Genomic DNA, 21024 nt, shown 5'->3' with positions numbered 1-21024 from the left:
ACCGAACTTAGTACGAGTTGCAGTGACCTTTGATGCGACTTAAAGCGAGCTTTAAACGAGTTGTCAAGATTTTATTACGAGTAATAAGAGTTTTATACGATCGAGGGGCGGGAAATGCTCATTTTGGCGCTCAAAGATGGATGCCAGAAGCATTTTCGCTCTGCTTGAAGAAGAAGAGACCCTGAACTTCTGGTGCGACCCTGTTGTCAAGGAGGCGCCGCAGAAAAAGAGATGCTCAAGAGAGGACCAAAATGCTTCAAAGGAGGCTTTGGACAAGACCCTGGTTGTTGAGGAGGCCAAAGTACGGACACTATGAGACGCTGATGGCGGAGTTAGGTGGTGAAGACCTGCACGGTCTTGCGGGGGGAGATGACAAGGCGAAAGAAGACCTTCGTAGATCTCTGACCTCATCTACTCGCTGGAGGAGCTTCAACATAATAAAAGGATACCAGTCACTTCAATACTCATAAGGGTACATCGTTTATATTTCACCATGTTACACAAAACTAGTAAGTTATTGAGCAGTTAACCAGGAATTATACGGTATCACGAAATTATCTCGAGAGTACTGAAACAAAAAAAAATCACAGTTAACCAAAATGTTCTGCACACGTAATAAAACATATTTTGAGATCTTGAGATTAATGACAGTAATGTAACACTTTACTGTTCCTTTTCTTTAATACAGAACAATACTCATTATCATACTGTTTAATCACCTGTTAATGTATCCCAGAAAAACCCCAAGAACTTAATATAGGTTTTCCCGGTCAATTTCATACTTTTGTCATTCAAGTTCCTATTCCGAGCATTCGATTTCACGCATTCCACGCTCGCAGCACTGAATCGGCAATCAAATTCAAAATCCGGTCATTCGAATTCACTATCCGAGCATTCAAATTCACTCTCGGAGCATTCAAATTCACTAACGGAGCATTCAAATTCAATTCAATTCAATTCAATTCAATTCACTTTATTGATAATCATAAAAATGGAAATATATACAGAGTAAAATGTGTCGGGGAGTTCACAAAGAAAGCCAAAGGCTTGAGACAAGTGATCCCCTTTACGAGAGTTGGATACATAAGAATATACATGTAAATGCAGATTCAGAGTTACATTCAGATTACTTAATGACAGTTACAGATAACATAGACAAATAAGATGAAATAAAAGACATATGCTACTACATTACACAAATAAAACAAACAGACAGAACAAGACTAACAAAGATGGACTGATACAATTCAATAGGCATTTAAAAGATATTGTTTATATCTAGACTTAAAAGCACTTTGAGTGGATACATTCTTAAAAATTGAATCCAAATCATTCCAAAACTTAGCACCTTTATATAAAATAGAATTTTTTTGCTTTATGCTCAAGCGACAAAATGGCAACACAATGTTATCCTTATTTCGAATTTCAATGTTATGTAATGCACAATTCAGTGTAAAAGAACCATCAAAAATGTCAGGTAAAATTGCATTCGAGTATTTATACATAAAAAGACCAAGTTTGACTAAGACACTGTCAGACAGAGTGAGAGTATTCAATTTTTTGAAAAGTGGAGCGGTGTGGTCAAGAGAGTTGGCGTTTGAACAAATTCGAATTGCTTTTTTTCTGTAAAACAAATAAACGACACAAATTAGTTAAGCTGGTTCCACACCATACGAGACTACAATAATCAAAATGAGGCAACATAAAGGCATTATACAGCATAAAAAGAGTATGTTTCGGCAGTATTGAACTATCGGAACATTCAAATTCACTATCGGAGCATCAAAATTTAAGAGAGGAGCTCGCATTTCATCAAAGAGCATTCAAATTCATGTCAAGCTGGCGACGGAATCTCGTTGGTCATTCAAATTCGCGAATAGGCAACCATGTTCCAAATAACTGCATTCAATTTAAAAGAAGTCCGGAATTTAGTTACTTTGGGGCCGTGTATGCATGTGTTTCTCACTTGGCTTTGAATATATTGGGATTTATGATGATTATTTATTTTGCAGTAGAGGTCCATGCACCTGTTAATTGACAATTTTGAACTCGCGCTTAGCAAACAGGAATATACAGGCACATTTCCCTGGGATTGGACATAAAATAGAGGTCCCACGTGTAAAAGAGTCACAACTCATGCACGTAAAAAGAAGCCACTTCATTTATTCATCGCAAAGAGCAAAACATCTAACTGGACCCCATATGGAAGACCAGCTTTTGCAGCTGAATATGGGTTATCCAGCCATCTTCTTTGATATAAAATTAAAAAACAAACAAAAATTAGGCACTGTATAGGCCTACAGACGAGCATAACACGGAGGGTTGAGTGACACTTTCGAGAAAAAGAAAACAATTTCGACTTTATTGAAAGTGATACATGAGCATTTTTACGTGTTGTCTGTTGTGTATTGCTGTCTTATTGATTTAATTTTGCGGGACTATGTGAGATCATTGTGTGTCAGTTTGTCTTAAATTGATGAATTGTCATTATATGGTTGGTGTTGGGGCGTTGTCAGCATGCAGTATCATCAAGAAATATGATTACACAACTTACTGTACTAGTCGTTGTGTTGTTTGGATGCAGTGCTGATTGGACACTGCAATTTGAAATTTATTGAGATGAAAAACAAAGAATACATGAACAGAGAACAATGTAGAACATGTAAACAATCCTAATTACACTATATGCAAGCATTCATTGGTTGTGTTGGCCCTTTTTCCTTTCTAAAAAGTCTCCTCCATTTTCCTCGTTAAATTGATTGCACGAAGTAGGAACTTGATCGCCTAAAAAATGAATTTGAACGCTCCACAACAAGCTAGTTGAGACTATCACGTGACTATCGTATGACTTTGAATGCACGAGTAGGAAAGTAGGTGCTCGCATTTTGAAATTGAATGCCCAATCGTGAATTTGATTTCACGAAACCGAAATAGAACGCTCATAAATGAAATTGATCGCTCGGATTCTGAATTTGAATGCCCCAATAGTTTCGCGGGCGTGCGCTGCGTGAATTTGAATGCACATTAATGAATTTGAGTGACAAAAGTATGAAATTGACCGGGAAAACCTATAATTTTAGTAATAATTTTGTGCGTTATTTTAATTCATGTTAGTGTATGGGACAATGCCTGATCAAAATTTTTGTTCACTGCAACACTTAGTGTTCAAAGCTTGTTTTAATATTGAGTGTTAAAATGTACTTGCGAACCTTTATTCCTTAACATCTGCCATATTAATTCAAACATAATTATGTAGGTGAATATTGATATACAAAACTACAATATCAGCGAAATTGAGAACAGTTTGAAATTCACATGTTAAAATTAAGTGACTCCTTTATAACATTGAGATTAAATATTTTCAATTACTCGGATACAACTGGTTGACGAAAATGTAAATTAAAAGAAATGCCTATCGTGAAGGCATGCATATAATTTCACTTTGACGGAGTTAACTCAAACAAACAAGGTTTCTGTATGGTCGAGATGAAATGTCAAAATCGCAATTTACGTGTTTAATCTCTTGTTTTGATGTTAGAGGTAATACATGTATTTAACATTATGTTCAGTTAAAAAAGTGAGCTGCATGTCAAAGTGCTTTCAGAATATATGTTTGGATGTAAAAGTTAACATTAAACATAATTATGCTTCACAGTAAGCAGTCTGTCCTTCCAGAGTGAAAACCTAAAACTTCACCTCATGGACAACTGTACTGGAATTATTATTCTAGCAGATGATAATTACAATTTTCATTGAAAAAAATCTGGGCAGCATGTCCTTACATGTTTTCAGAATATATGTTGGGATGTAAAAGTTAACCTTTGAAAAAATTATGCTTCACAGGAATCATTTAGTGCTTCAAAAGGTGAAAACCTAAAACTTCACCCCACTGTTCTGGAATCATTATTGTAGCAGATAATAATAAAAAAAAATATAAACATCTTGGTAGCGAATGTGTGTCGTTCGTTATTTTCATATTCTTGGTTGTTTTAATCAATCTGAACATAATTAGGCCATGCAGCTCATTTTAAGAATATTTCTAAAAATCGACTAATTAATGTACGTGTTTAGTATCCTTTTCACCCGGTTTTATATCATGGCGTTATCATGATAAACACACGAACGGAGTTTTACCCTCCAACAATAATGGTGGATTAGTCATTTTTGTTATTCGTGCATGTACTTGTTTTAAAAAATAAATGTTCATAAAATACATGTATTACTCGATCCGTACTGTCTTTTCTTTACAACAATTCACATTCACCTTTTCCAGCAGTTCTCTGTCCTTGGCTTCTTCAGAGGCCACCTTGGGGGTTGTACACCTCCCTTTCATTTTGCCCTTGCCCTTGCCAACAATTGATAAGTTGGTGTGAGAGGAACCAGCTTCATGCTCTGCTGGGGGTCATCAGCTTCTTGGGTGGTCTGGTCATTCTCACTGCTGTCATCATGCCCATCAGTCTCAGTATCCTGGTCGGGGGAAGAGTATTTAATTCGTCTTCTCTTGGTTGGGATGCTACTTGTCCTTTAGAGGTCTGCAAAAAATAAATAAATCACTCGATCAACATCTTTTACAAGAAAGACGCACGATGGCGATTTCTATATTTTGTTTAAATGTAGCTTATTACAGATCTTAATATAATCAAATGCATATTTACCCTTCCCAATGTTCTCCCTTTCATCCTCACAATATGTCCCTCCAGGACGCGAAATGTATTGAGAATCCACTGATCTCTCTCACTGTAAGGTGTGTCTCTGGTCCCCTTTCCAGACTTTGGGTTCGTCAGACGGATGTACTGTGTCCTCATAGACTTGAGGAAATTGTTCAGCTGTTCAACTGAAAAAAAAAATCGAGCACTGGGAATTTAGATCACATAAATTAATGGAAAGAAACAAACAACTTTATCAAATTCTTGTTTCTCATACAGTGAAGTATATTTATAGCTACCTAACGGGATAAACGAAATGTGGGGGTCAAAATTTTCAGGACTAAATGTTATGCATGACATGTTGTCAGTTGTTTACGGGATTTTCGAAAATAATGGCAATCATAATCATAGCAGTAATCATGGTAATGAATTCAACAAAATATATTTAGCGAAACTCCGTTTTGCCGCCAGAGGGCCCCCCTTAATAATAGATATTGATATTCATCTTCACTTACCGGAGCACACCGGATCGCACTCCTTGGCCTTCTCTTCGATTAGCCTCGTCTTCTTTGCAGTATCCTTGTATGACTTTTGTCGCCTGTTATACAGACAATCGTGATCTCTGTACCACTCTGCTTATTCTACTTCTTGCTCTTCAGTGAATGTGTATGCAGTGAGGTGTTTTTCGTCTCTTCGGGGTGGACTTCTTGTTTGGGGTGGACTTCTTTGTTCTTTTTTTTTCCCCGTCTTCCCTGGGGTGCCAGACGGAGAACCTTGCAAGTGGAGAAAAATGGGTTCATTTTCCTCCCAAATCAGTTCGACAGGCGAGGCCTGATGCTCAGTAGTTTGAGCTTGGACCTGGTCTAGTTTGGTGTCTTGTTCTTTTACCTGTCTCTCATGCTCGTCATTGATCTCCTCTTCCGTCTCCATTCTCTCTTCCTGCACTTCTTCTACTTCTACCCTTGTTTGAATGACATATTCTTTCGGTGTTTAACTACCTGAATGGACACAACTCTTGGATCTCTTGGGTCGGGGCATATTCCTCTCCTATTTTTGCTAGTTGTAATGATACAGTGACAATGGCCGTTTGAAAAGTACGTGTACATGCGTGGGTCGATTAAAATGTGCTCTCATTTTAAAATATATATGGAAAATATAGAACACTGGATATTTATTATTCAGCTGGCATGTCAATATGCACTTGCAACGTAATCTGACTAAACTCATACGAAACTTGCTGTAACTAGAGGTGCTCGATCTGAACTCGCGCTAATCTCGCGGGCACCTCTCCTTCACTCGTAATACGATCGCAGTGCTCGTATCTCGCTCTAGTAAACTCGGAATACACTCGCGTATACTCAAATATGGCGAGTTATTACGAGTTATTACGAGTTTATCTCGAGCTTCTTTCGAGTTATTGCGAGTACCGCGAGTATATAACGAGTCTAGCTGAGTTCAGCACGAGTTACAGCGAGTTAGCAAAAATTTTGAACATGTTCAAAAATTTTGGGACTGCTCGCGACTTCAAGGAGAGTTGTCCCGAGCTTGAACGAGCCTCGCCGAGCCATGCCGAGTTGTCGCGAGTTATCCCGAGTTACATGGTGAGCTTTACGCGAGTTATCGCGAGTGCCTCATTTTGGCAACTCGCCTTAACTCGCCATAGCTCGCCATGTCAACTCGCCAAAGTGTAAACGCTGCTAAAAAATTATGACATCACAAAACAATTCTGACATCGCGCACTGCTTCGCACCACATAATACTGTGTAAAATGTAACAAAGCAGCTGTGACATCACAAAGCAATTCTGACATCGCGCACTGCTTCGTACCGTCACTGTAGAATCCCTCAATTCAATTCAATTCAATTCAATCATAGTTTATTTCCAATCAACGAAAATCAAAAACATAGTACAATGTATACATGTCATTAACTGATATTGTTCAAACGCTTGCAAAAGATTCATGTAATATACGAGACAAATTATAGAACAACATATATGTACAATAATAAAGAGGAACACTGTACAAATACTACGTGGGCGAGCGGAAAATAAATTCGATCATGGAAAATAGTGATCCACTAAAAAGCAAAGCTTGTCGGACGTGGATCGCTAGATAAATAATGAGTGAATGATATACTATTCTATAACAATATACATGTAGTTATTTTGAGATACACAGGTCGGGAAAAAAATATAGAATACCAATGCTATAGTGCCCGGACACTGTTCATTGAACCACATGTACCGGGAAAATAAGACAAGGACAATACTTTCGTACACACATTCAATTACCCACACGCATATACACTGTTGGACGCGAGACAGTACCGAGAGGAGAGAAGACGGTAACAATACAAGTCTACGAAGAACAATAGACAGGAAAGGAAAAGGAGAGAAGAAAGAAGAGAGGTCTGCATACAGAACACGCCAAGTGCTGCGACATCAGGACAGGTGAAAGCTCAAGCATAAATTATAGCAATTTAAATTATCTAAGATTATAAATAGAAAGTAAATGTTTTCTGAGTTTATATTTAAATGTGACAAATTTGGGGGAATCTTTTAAACTATTATTAGTTATCCCTCCACAACATCGAATTCACAACTTCCTACCTGCATTCCCCTTCTCTAGCATAAGTTTATAGTTTTCACTAAAATTCTCAAGGCAAAGCATCATTCACTCTAATAATGTGATGTATTAGGAATGTATACCATGAGGAACTTACAATGATTTTAGATAGAAACACAAAAGCGCACTCCTCCTGAGTGTACCCAGCAAACACAGAACGTTTCAAGAACGTTTCCTAAACGTTTTTTTTTTTTTAGGTTCCGTACTTTTTCGCATAAAATGGACGTTTTTAAAACATACATACAACGTCAAAGTGGGGACTTAGCATTTACCGCAAAGCACAGGTTTTTTGGAAAAATAATGTTTTAAAAACGTGAATGGACGTTTACTTACAAAATGTTTTTATTATGTCTGCAATGTCTTCGTCCTTTATAAACGTCCACAAAATGTTTTTATCAGGTCTGCTACGTCGACTTCGTCTTTAATGAACGTTTAAAAAACGTTTTTATTTGGTCCCCTGCATGTTCGTCATTAGTTTCTTTATCATGAATATTCATGTAATATTATGAATATTCAAATTAAGGTGTGTGTGATCTAATTTCAGTAACCATGTCTTCATGCATTACAACATTTTGATGGTATATAAAAGAATGTGATACAGATTCATCCATTAGACAACTAGAGGCGCCTGACCCCGGGAAAGGCCAAGACATCACCGGCGTCGGCGGGCGGGTCCTATACCTGCTTTGCCGACGGGAACGGCGTAACCCTGCATTTCTCTCGATGCAGGAGTAGGCAGATGACATCATTTCCGGAACCCTGTCCCCTTCCTTCCGATGTATATATATCATTGTAAATATAAAAATAAATGTAATTTGGTGTTTTGTAAATAATTTAAAGTATCTTAGGTTTTTATAATTAAATTTCAGGCATATCTGAATAACTATATTTTTTGGAGCAAATTGCCCACCCGGCAGAGAGCTCCACAATCTAAAACAACAACAACAACAACATTCATCCATTGATACAGAGTGCAGAGTGACGCGGACCGGACCGGACCGGACGCGTCTGTAGTGCGCTCCCGAAATACTTTATACAAAACTTTTGGCGGGAAGTTTGAATGTTATCTTGGATATATTTTGGGACATATTAGACGCCCTTTCGGAAAAGGTAAGCACATTTTGGAGCTTAATATTAGTGAAGCACATTTGCACCACTAACTGAAACTTATCTTCTCTTTGTATTTTTCCCCCCAAAGTCGGCACATGGCCTACCACTATGGTGGGGGCGATAAAGTGCCCACTAGGGAAGACAGTATGATTGTAGAAAACATAGGCACAGACTTTGACTCGGGCTCAGCCCCAGAATCAGATATTGGAGTAGAAACCACCGATGATGTAGGTTTTAAGCAAGTCTCTCATGGACGTACACGAAATAAAAGACCAAGACTTCTGACAAATACATCCGAATATGATAACAACCAAACCAACCCTACTGATCTCCCTACTGGTTCGACCTCCAAACCTGGAGCCTCTCAGTCTACAAGACCAAAGTTTGTACCACAAAACAAAATGTACGTAACTGTTATGACTGTTGGTGGGAAAACTTTTTCCAACTTGAACCCTTTCAAATTGGCAAAGATCTTGAATGAAGAAGTTGGTCCAGTGGAGGAGGCCCGAAGGGTTAATTCCCGCGTAATAGAGGTGAAATGTAGAAATGTCAAACAAGTCCAAAGAATGACCCAACTGGTCAAGCTTGGTAGTAATGATGTGAAAGTGGTAGAAGGGAAATTAGGAGTTATTCGAGGAGTCATTAGTGGTGTGGATGTCGAACTACTTGAGGAGGATATTGCGAAAGGGTTACAGTGCAAGAAGGTGACGAGAGTCCAAAGGATTAAAAAAAGACAAAATGGCGAACTGAAAGCTACAAGATCAGTTTGTTTGACATTCCAGAGTAAAGAACTTCCAGAGTCCGTCACACTCGGATACGAAGCTTTCAAAGTGAAACCGTATATACCACCCATCATAAGATGTTTTAAATGCCAAAGAATAGGGCATAGTCAGGCCCAATGCAAAGGAAAGGAGAGATGTGTCAGGTGTGGTGGAGATCACTCTTTTGACAAGTGCCAAAATAAAGAAACACCAATGTGTGTCAGATTGGTAATGACCAGCACAGCGCTGCATACGGGGGGTGCCCGGAGTTAAAGAAAGCGCGCCAAATTCAGTCATACAGAATCGAAAACCGAATAAGCTACGCAGAAGCCGCAAAAACCTTACGCCAGAAGCAAGAGAATGCGATTCCGGAAAGTAAGAACAAAGATGACAGGTTGGTAGATAAACGAAATACTTTCAAACTTCAGAATGATAATAGCAGTGCGAATCCAAGCAAACCTCTTATTGTTGCCCAACACACAATGACTGGTGGTGAGTTAGTGAAGGAACGTACAAACGAAATAAGGGGGGGGGGGGGGGAAGGTTGCTAAGCTAAGTACCAGTGACGCGCAAACGCGGATTGTTCAAATAGAAACAAAAAACGTCATTCCTCTATCCCGTGGTGGAATAAAGACTGTTGGGATGCAGTTAAAGTTAGAAATAAAGTAAAAAGAAAATTTGTGAGAACGGGAAAATATGAGGATTTATGTGAATATAAGCAGAAAAAGGCGTCTGCGCAGCGTGTTATTAGACAGGCTAAAATGAATTATTGGAGAAATTATTGTAAAAATATGAATCGTTTTACTCCAGTCGCGCAAATATGGAGAAAGATAGGGAGAATGAGAGGAGAGCATAGTAATAACGAGAAAGCTATTATTATGAATGTTAACGGATTATATATTACTGATGAATCTGAAGTCGTAAATGTTTTGGGTAGTTGTTATCAAGAAAATGATCGTGTATACAATGAAAACAGTTCGGAGGAAAATGATGCTTCCTATTTACATAGTATACATGTATCTGACAGCTTAAATGAACCATTCAATTTTGGTGAATTTAGATTAGCACTTAAAATGTCAAAGGAATCGACTCCGCAGGTCTAGATGGCATTTGCAAACGCCACATTGTAAATATGTCAAAAAGTGCTCAGCAGAAAATACTGGAATTGTTCAATCGTATTTGGGAGACCTCTGATCTTCCACACGATTGGTTACATGCAATACATATCCCAATACTAAAACAAGGAAAGTGTAAGACAGATCCTCATTCGTATAGACATATATCATTAACCTCATATTTGTGTAAGATCATGGAGAGGATGATCCACAAGAGATTGGAATGGTATGCAGAAAAACACGATCTCTTATCTGAATACCAATCAGGATTCAGAAAGGGCAGAGGAGTCCTTGACTCGATAGTCATGTTGGATACAGATGTTAAGAAATGTATGATAGATAAAGGTTATTTGGGTGTGTTATTCATGGATTTAGATAAAGCGTATGATTCTATTGAGAAGTGTAGTATGATGAGGAAGTTGAAGATGGTTGGGATCAATGGAAGATTGCTATCATGGATATCATCCTTTTTATCAAACAGATCATTTAATGTAAGAGTTAAAGGGCAACTCTCTAACAACTTCCGTACCGATGATAGAGGGCTACCTCAAGGAAGTGTTATATGTCCTTTGTTATTCAATATTTACGTAAGTGATATATCCAAAGGATTATCAGTTGCTACTACATTTATATATGCTGATGATATTGCTCTGTGGATTTCTTGCAAAAATCTGAAATTATTAGCAAAGAAATTGCAGTCCTGTGTGGATCTATATGAATGGAGTAAATCCTGGAAAATGAATTTTTCAGCAGAAAAATCGTGTTATATGGTATTTACTAATAAGAAAGGTTACACTGATATGAATGTATGTATGAATGGTTTGAAATTAAAGCAAGTACACAGTTATAAATATCTCGGAGTGGTATTTGATAGTAATTTGAATTGGTCAAAGTATATTGAAAAAATTAAGATTAGTTGTCGAAAAAGAATCAATTTGATGCGATGTGTATCTGGTGCATCATGGGGAAGTGATTTTTATGTCCTCAATTTGATGTACAGGTACCTTATCAGACCAGTAATAGACTTTGCTGCAGAGGTGTACGATTCTACCTGCAAGACTATTAAATCTACCTTGGATTCTATACAGTATCAATGTCTAAGGTTAGTTACAGGAGCTCTCCCTACAACGTCTTTAGAGGCTCTGCAAGTGGAGTGTGGCGAGATGCCTTTAGAACTTAGATGTCAGTTATTGGCTGATAGATTGAAATACAGAATATTAAGTTCTAGTACCAATCACCCGTCAAGAGCTTGCTTTACGGACTGTTGGCAATATCACACGAGAAAATGTGAAGAAAATAAGAAATATCAACCCATAGCTGTTCGCACTCTAAATCTAGATGCGGAGGTAGAAAATGTCTGTGTACCAGTACACCCTCCATGGCATGTCGTAGAGCCTGAAATATGTTATGATATCCATAACAGGGTCAGTAAATCGGATATGGTTCATCAACAAAGAACAGTTAGCGAAGAAGTGATAAATACTCGCTGGATATATCATTTAAGAATATATACTGACGCATCCAAAGAGACTGATAGCGGTGCTACGGCAGTTGCCTTTTACGCTCCTCAGCTGAATGTTTCAGTAGGAAAAAAAGTTACGTCAATATCAGTATGTAGAGCGGAGCAAGTAGCCATAGTAATGGCATTAAACTGGATAGAAGAATTTCAGCCAGTCTCAGATGTGGTGATATTAACGGATTCTTTGAATAGTTTGCATGAAATAGAAAATGTTTCCAATGATAATATAGTGCAAGAAATAATGTTTAAGATTGCGAATTTATATTACATGGGAATAACAGTATCCTTTGTATGGATTCCTTCACATTGTGATATTTATGGAAATGAAATGGTAGATTTTTTGGCAAAAGCAGCCTTGAAAAGAGAATATGTAGATATATTTGTTAAAAAATCATATAGTGAAATACGAGCAATGATTGGGAGATATTATAACGCGATCTGGCAGAGTCAGAGGGACGCATCCGATAGAGGGCGCCATTTATATATCGTGAAGAAGAATGTACTGCCGGTCACATCACTGAGTTGTCGTACAAGGAGAGAGGAAGTTGTTGCTTGTAGATTGAGATTTGGTGTGGCAATATTAAATCATTTTATGTATATTATTGGCAAACATCCGACGGGAATGTGTGCCACATGCATGGTTCGAGAAACTGTAGAGCATTATTTATTACATTGTGATATGTTTGAAGATGAGAGGAAGTTGATGAAAACAGAAGTTAATCAGAAAGAGTTAAATATATATATATATATTTTTTTTTCTTTTTTTTTTTTTTTTTTTGGTGTGCGCCTCCATAGGTAGCCCCACTCATTTAGGGCTCTGATTATATTGTCTCTTTTACCTGGTTTATGCTGCATTTTTGCAGTATGGTTGTTTATATTGTATTCTGTTTGTGTCAAGGATCTTGCTAGACCATTTCTAGTCAATTTGTTGGTAAGTTACCTGTATATTTAAGCAGATGAATTTTGTATCTTGATACTGTTGCCTACTCTGTATTGCCATTTTCAGTGTCCAGTGTTGTACACTTGCTTCGTGCATCTTGTATGTGTACTTGCTTTGTACTTTCAATAGCACCTTTTGTTGTCACACCGTTCACATGTGTATGTCAATAGCATCACCTCCACAGCAATGGAGGGGATTAAGATCTGGCGTCTCTGGAATCTGGGATTGCACAGCAGCGGCGTACTCACAGGGGACGCCGTAGGCGGAGGATTCCAAGGTCACAGTCCCTTTGTGATGCTTCCAGTGGGTCTCAAGTTGGTTTATGGAACGCAAGATCCTTGACGAATAAAGTCGATGCAGTGTCAACTCTGATCATAGATAATGATATTGATGTGTTAGTCATCACTGAGTCATGGCTTTCAGGTGACCAGAGGGATGAGCCTACCCTTGCTGAATTGAAATTATCCCTTCCAAATTTCAATATTATCAATCATCCCAGAAAGACATCTAGAGGAGGTGGTATCTGCGTCCTGTATAGGTCTGCTGCGCGTTGTGTTGTCAATGACACACGCAAATTTATGTCTTTTGAACTGCTAGATTTCACGATTCATCTCACTTCTTCATCTACTGTTCGGGTTTATTGCATTTATCGCCCACCCCATTCCTCTCGTCACACCTTTACCAGCAACGACTTTCTTGATGAGTTTTTAACTCTCCTTGAGAGTGCTACTGTTGATGCTCATCCAACTATTCTTCTTGGTGACTTTAATATACATGTAGATGATTCTGCTGATAGTTTCGCTCAGTCTTTTCTCAATGCCGTTGAAGCCTTTGGGTTTCATCAACATGTTAAGGGTGCCACTCACCAAGCAGGCCACACACTTGATTTAGTCTTTAGTAGGAAATCTGAAGATATTATTTCCCATATCACTGTATTGCCATCTTTGCCATCTGATCACTCCGCCATTCTTTCCGCCATTAATCTTAAAGGCCCACCAAATCCTAGAAGGAAAGTAAGCTTTAGAAGGCTTCGCAATATTGACACCAACTCTTTCCGCCAGGATATTAAACAGGCTTTGTTGACTTCCCAGTGTACGTCTTGTCCTACAGAAGCAATTTCAATGTATAATGACATGCTGAGTAATCTGTTGGACAAGCATGCCCCTGTTAAAACCGTGACTGTGACAATTAGACCCAATGCCCCTTGGTTCTCTGATGAGATTAGGGAGGCCAGGAGGCGTCGGCGTCGTGCTGAACGTCGCATGTTGAAGTCCGGCATGCAGACTGACATGGACCTGTATCGTCAAGAATGTGAGCTGTACTACAGTCTGATTACTGATGCAAAGTCCCAGTATCTGAGAAAAGAGATCGCCAATGCTGACTCGAAACGACTATTCAACTTCGTGAAGAAACTGTCCACCCCTTCTGACTCTTCTATCTATCCTGAACACTCATCTGATTCAGAACTGGCGCACAGGTTCAGTATATTCTTCATGAAGAAAATCGATGATATTGTATCTTCCTTTGTATCTGACGTGAACCATTTGGAGTTATCCGTCCAGGCTCCTGAGAACTCTTTGAACTGCAACCTGAGCGAGTTTAATCCAGTCACTGATGAACAGCTTCGACGTCTCATCATGCTATCTCCACCAAAATCTTGCAGTCTGGACCCTCTTCCAACTTGGCTGCTCAAAGAGTGCCTTGATGAGCTGCTTCCGGTTCTAAAAAACATCATTAACACATCATTGTCATCGGGTATAGTTCCAATACCTTTCAAGACATCTCTTGTTTCCCCTCTGTTGAAGAAACCGAACCTAGATCCCGATGTCCTGAGCAATTACCGACCAATTGCCAATCTGCCATTTGTGAGTAAGCTTCTTGAAAGGATTGTGTCTACACAGTTAATGTCTTATGTTGACAGTAATCATCTGCTTCCCACAAACCAGTCAGCATACCGCAACCTCCACTCAACAGAAACTGCCTTGTTGAAAGTGCTCAACGATCTCCTTCTTGCTGTCGACAAGGGCAATGAGGCTGCTCTTCTTCTTCTTGACTATTCGGCTGCGTTTGACACGCTCGACCACACGTTGCTACTACAACGACTTAGTAATGACTATTCCATCACAGGCACTGCCATCCAATGGATCAAGTCATATCTTCAAGATCGCACATAGAGGGTGATAATCAATGGGACCTGGTCATGTCCTAGTCCTATCAGCTGCGGAGTTCCGCAAGGATCCGTTGCCGGCCCCCTTCTTTTTCTCCTCTATACAGGTCCACTCACCAGAATCATCAATTGTCATCATGGAGTCAACTACGCTATGTATGCTGACGACACTCAAATTTACATAACTATGTCACCTGGCGATAGGATTGCTGCTGTTAATTCACTGAGAGAATGTCTCAACGACATCAAAGCCTGGTCCACTGCCAACAGACTCCGTCTGAATGAAGACAAGTCTGAACTCATCCATTTCTCATCACAGTTTAGGAGCACAGTTCCTCTACCAGATCTAACTACTCGGGATGGGATTATTAAGGTCTCTGACTGTGTTAGAGACCTTGGCTTTACTTTGGACAAACACTTAACTCTTAAACACCATATCACAAACATTTGTAAGTCTGCATCATGGGGTATTTTCAAAATAGGGAAGATCAGGCGTCTGCTTGATCAATCATCAGCTGAGCGGCTCGTCCATGCCTTCGTCTCCTCCTATCTGGACTACTGCAACTCCCTCCTTGCCGGCCTCCCTCTTTCTCACATATCCCTTCTCCAACGTATCCAAAATTCAGCCGCTAGATTAGTCTCCCTTAGTAGGAGACATGACCATATATCTCCTGTTCTCCGCTGACTCCATTGGCTTCCAGTCCATTCCCGTATTACTTTCAAGATCCTACTTCTGACGTACAAAATCACACGTAATCTTGCACCCATATATCTTCAAAACCTAGTCTCTCTCCGCTCCTCCTCTTCTGCCAGACCCCTCCGTTCATCTTCCTCTCTCCAATTACTTCATGGCCCACGTACAAAAACCCGTTATGGTGACCGAGCCTTCTCTTCCATTGCTCCCACCCTTTGGAATAAACTCCCTCTTTATATTCAGAATGCCTCATCTGTCGAATCATTTAAAATTCTTCTTAAAACTCACCTGTTTAATCAGCTGTAATTTTTTTTTTTTCTGGAGGCGCACACAGTTATCAATTATTGTACCATTGTATCACATGTATTTTTCTTTTCTTTTCTTTTCTTTCTTCTTCTTTTGTTACTGTTAACGTTAATTTTGTTAATGTTATTGTGTTTTCTAGTCTATTTGTATGAGTAGCAAAGTGCGCTTAGAAACGTCAGTATGAAGCGCCATATAAATGCAATTATTATTATTATTATTATATGTTTTATTACAACCACGCAATATACATATCGTTTTGAAATACGTCAAAAGGACAAATAGATTTAGATTGCTGTAGACCCTGATGTGTCTTTTTTTTTTCCTTCTTCTACTCACATAGTTTTCTAGGTTTGTTTTTGTTGCTGTATTTATAGCACACTAACATTGTTGATAAACTCACTTTAATTAAGCTCCAAATGAAAGTGCTTACAGTGTGAGAGATCAATTATTACAGTATGAGAAATTGATTATTATTCAAATTGTTTCTAAAAATTTCTGATATCTTTGCGCCCCCCGCCTGCTCTCCGTGTATATAAGTGGCCTAGGCCTTTGTGCTGAGAAGCCTGCTAAATGAACATAGCTGGGTTGGCAAGATTATACCATTGGACAGCGGTTGGCAGGTTGAGTGGACCAGTGCAAAGGACAGTTTTTTATGTTTATTTTATAACATATTTTGAAAAATATTTTGTTTATGATAAGTGCGAAAAAAAAATTAACGTGGTGTCTAAAAATAAAATAATGAATTGTTTGGCGTGAAATATTCGAGTTTTGAATGCAACGCCAAAAATTTTAACAACAACAACAACAACATCCATTGGGAATAGGGTGTATTATAGGACATTAGGAACAGGTTAGGATAGGAATATGTAGGATTAGGATACATTAATCTCAGATTGTATGTCTACAATCTCATAACTACATATTTTTTTTTAATACCCTATAAAAATAAACATTAGACATTCTGAAAAGGTTTTCTGGACGTTCTAGACGGATATGAAAGGTTCTCTAAACGTTCTGGAACGGGTCATAAGACTTTTTAGACGTTCTTAAAACGTTTTTTGAACTTTCTAGAGACGCTTTTCAAAGGCTTTGTGGACGTCCGCAGAACGTCCACAGAACGTTCTGAATATTCTTAAAAGGTTTTGCTGACTTCTATAACGTTCAAAAGGTGTTCTGCAGGTCCTTAAAAATTCCGAAAGGTTTTTTTATTGGTTTTCTAAACGTTAAAAAAAGTTTTTATAACGTCCATTTGAAACGTTTTAAATACGTCGAAAACCTTACACAAAAAGACGTTCTGATAACGTGTTGACAAAACGTCCAAATAATGAACTTGGAACGTTTCAAGAACGTTCAGAAAACGTCCTTGTGTTAGCTGGGTATGATGGGGTGAGGCAGTACTGTTTGATATGAGATTTTGTTCGGGGAAAAAAGGCATAATTACGTATATATAATATGACAAGACAAGATAGAGTTTCAAAGTAAAATGATTAACCTATTTTGTACGTATATTATTATATTGAATGTAACCTAGCTGATAAGTATGCAATGAAATTGATCTGAATCCCATAGAATCAATAAATGATGATAGTGATTGTCTTTATTTACCCAGGGTATAGTATAACCTCTTCAGGGTCAAGAAAACATCGTGAGCAATAACATCTTGTCCAATGACGTAAGCACTTAGCAGGACTCTAACTGGGACCTTCGCTCGAAAGTCACGAGTCTTATATTACTTTGCCCCAGCATCTGTGCCCCACACACCATTAACTTGGGGAAAATAATATGATTGAGCTATGAATAAAGATGATTCAACGTTTTGCATACTTTAGTAGGAAAATATTCGAGACTGGTTTTGAGAAACATCATGAATGCCCCTTGACAAACACTGAGCATTCATTCGAAAGTTCTGTAAAAAAAGAAGAGTTATTCACATACGAACATGAATATTGGGCGTATAATCGGTTTATCATAACATTAGTGACAAATGAAATATACCCTGAGATGTTTTCCGTTAAATAAAAGGTAACAACTGCCCAAAACTATACTACATACAAGAAAAATAACATAACATAACTTAATAAGTATTAAAAAGCATGTGATTTTCAACGATCAGCTTCTTGAAATTTGGTGATGTGCTGTCACGAATTAAAATCATTGGAAGACTTTAATCTTATACCTGCCCTACGATGAACATGTTTTTATCCCCTTGTCTCATCGAGTATGCAGTATGTGAGTACACGCTTTTATATTGTATACATGCTTATTATTGCGTGAGTGGAACCCATGCACATTATTACAAACCATTTCACATACAATCTGAGCATGTGTAGATAAGGGCATTGTTGACCTTCTCTTGAAATTGATTTGCAAATGAGGTACACTGAAAAAATGGCTGGAGATTCAGGACAACAATACTATAAACATATCAATTCTTTGTATATACGAACCAGGTTCATATCAGAATGTACATGTCAATGTGTATTACTTTAAACCAAATTAAACATAGATTTTAATTCATGCAGCACTTTCAAGTAAATTATCTCTTTTTTGTTTGGTTGTAACCGCTTTTCCGAGAGATTATTCTATGTTTTGTCAAGTCAGTGGTTCTCATAAGGTCAGTGCGGATTGACTAACAGCGCTATACTGTAACCTGGCTTAGCCAAAATGGGCCCGGCCAAATGGGTTTGGAGTGGCCACACTTTTTTGGTAACATGAACTCGTAGGAATTCTCGTCTTAAAACATTAGTACAATGGTAGTCAAAAATAACTCTTTGGTCATTTAGTGAATACGAATTCAAGAGGCATCCTCATAGCACTGTGCTGCTCAAACTGGCACTGGCTTCTTGCAAGCTAAGCAAAGGTTGACATTATTACGTAATAAGTGTGCAAAACCTCTTTCCTTGGATCACCAAAGGTAGTATTCTCTACTCTGCTGTCATGTACAATGTCAACAAAGTAAGGGAAAGCTACGGCTCGTCTCATAGTAACAGATAGTCTTTACTTTGCAGACCCTGATACATTATATCTAATCTTGATGTAGTGCATGTAATTACACTTAACCTCTCTCTCTCTCTCTCTCTCTCTCTCTCTCTCTCTCTCTCTCGTGTTTCTTGTCGAATTGATATTCTTTATCAAGATACGTGGAATTTTGAGAAGCCAACACACTGCCCTTTACCACTTACTCCTGATGATGTTAAAGGTACATCTATTTAAAACTCTTTCTCGCATGGGAGGAATGATTCTTGAAGGTCCTGTTTACCTTTGGGAACAGTGACTTAACATTTTTTCAAGATATGACATTTAATGCATATGACCGTTGTGTAGGTTTGTTGTACCACAAAACATCCTATCATATAACATTTTTGCAATAAAGCCTAAAATATGAGGAGATATCAGTATATTTCTCATTAAACCGTAACTGTAGACGGTTTAGTCTGGAAATATTTTTATTATAACTATTGTTCACATTTTGTGTATCTAACAATACTTAACATCGATTATACGGATTCAAATTTTTACAGTGGTTGTTTTTATCCCTAACTCACATTTTAGAACTATTTTAAAGCACTAATGCTGGGTTTTAGTTTTCTTCTGCAAATGGTAAATTATGCCTTTAAAGGGGATGGCTATAGTAACTGATCAGTTAGAATCAGTGGAAATACTGGGGGATGATTATTCCAATCCTTGTGGGATTTATTTAAGAGTACATTATATATCTATTGTTGTGAGAAAATTATTTGCTTCAGAATGGTCTCATGTTCAAGTAATGTGCAGTTAAATGTTTCCAGGATAGCATGCCTGTACAGTGACGGGGCATTAAACTGCACATTACTTGAATATGAGACTGTTCTGAAGCAAATAATTTTCCCACAACAATAGATACATAATATACTCTTAAATGAATCCCACAAGAATTGTAACAATCATCCCCAGCATTTCCACTGATTCCCACTGATCAGTTACTAGCCATCCCCTTTAAGGTGATCCAAGATCAGTGTAGTTAGGAAGATATAGATTTAAATAAAAGTGCGTTCGACTATATTAAGTACTGATGCTTGAAACCTGAAGTGATTAGTGCAGCAAATTTCCCATGTCCATATACGTTCATTTTAATAGTACCTTTATTGGTACAAACGTATAAACTACTCAGTCAAAGAAAACAAAAGATTTCTTGCCGTTTCTTTTGAGGACTGACGTAATATTAGAGATGGATTTCAGTGTTGACTTCGCTTTCTTTGTATAGATCCTTTCACAGGAAGTTGTACAATTATACGGTCTCCCCCTCCACCATTAGTAAAAATGAGACTTAGCTTGCTGAAGTGGTGTATTATGGCCGGAGAACAGGTAATAACATGATCTCATCATGAGGAACAACAGGGCCTATAAATATTATAATTTCATATCGTTTATATAGCAATTTTTATTCTTGAGCCTCGAATCTCTAATGCAAGATAAAATGTTTATCACTATGTCATCAACGACGAATTTCGAATGTTGTGATATGACATCCGTGTTCATTGTCAGTGAACGCCTCAATGAGATTTGTGTGTGTGTTTTTATTTTTGATCCGATGTCACCACTTCCTCGAAACTATAGGGCTGGGATTTCTGGCTTCGTTTGTTTATTATGTTTTAAAACCTTTTGTTAACGTACTCGAAAGAAACACGGTTTATTCTGGCTGTGGACTATGTAAACACCGGGAATTCCGGATCTTGCACTGAACGGATGAATAGAAAACTTTTTACATGATTAACAAAACAGAAACTAATTTCAGCAGGAAAGCAAGCAACACGCTTATTTGGATTCCAAACTATATAAAGGAAAATAAGTCCACACCTAGCTCAACTATACCTCCATGCATGTTATGATTGCCTGGTGCTTTCAGTATAATCGGTATAATCGGCGATGCATTTCTAAGACAATTACCTGATCTGCTTTAATTCACACTGATTGCCAACAGAAAATCTAACGGTGTGAATTTAGAAGAAACTTTGATGAGGGGGTGAGAGAGCGCTTATATTATTCAAATTGTAATGTACATTGTATGGTCGATTCACCGTTTGTCACTACTAAGTAGAAATGCATAACATGCACATCGTGGGCAGTGCCTTATTACACCACATAGTTCAAACTCTGACTC

This window comes from Diadema antillarum, unplaced genomic scaffold (genome assembly GCF_040938485.1).
Source record: "Diadema antillarum isolate AM-2024a unplaced genomic scaffold, OU_Dant_1.0 seq00001377_RagTag, whole genome shotgun sequence".
Classification (NCBI taxonomy): Eukaryota; Metazoa; Echinodermata; class Echinoidea; order Diadematoida; family Diadematidae; genus Diadema; species Diadema antillarum.
This window is presented reverse-complemented; position numbering follows the sequence as displayed.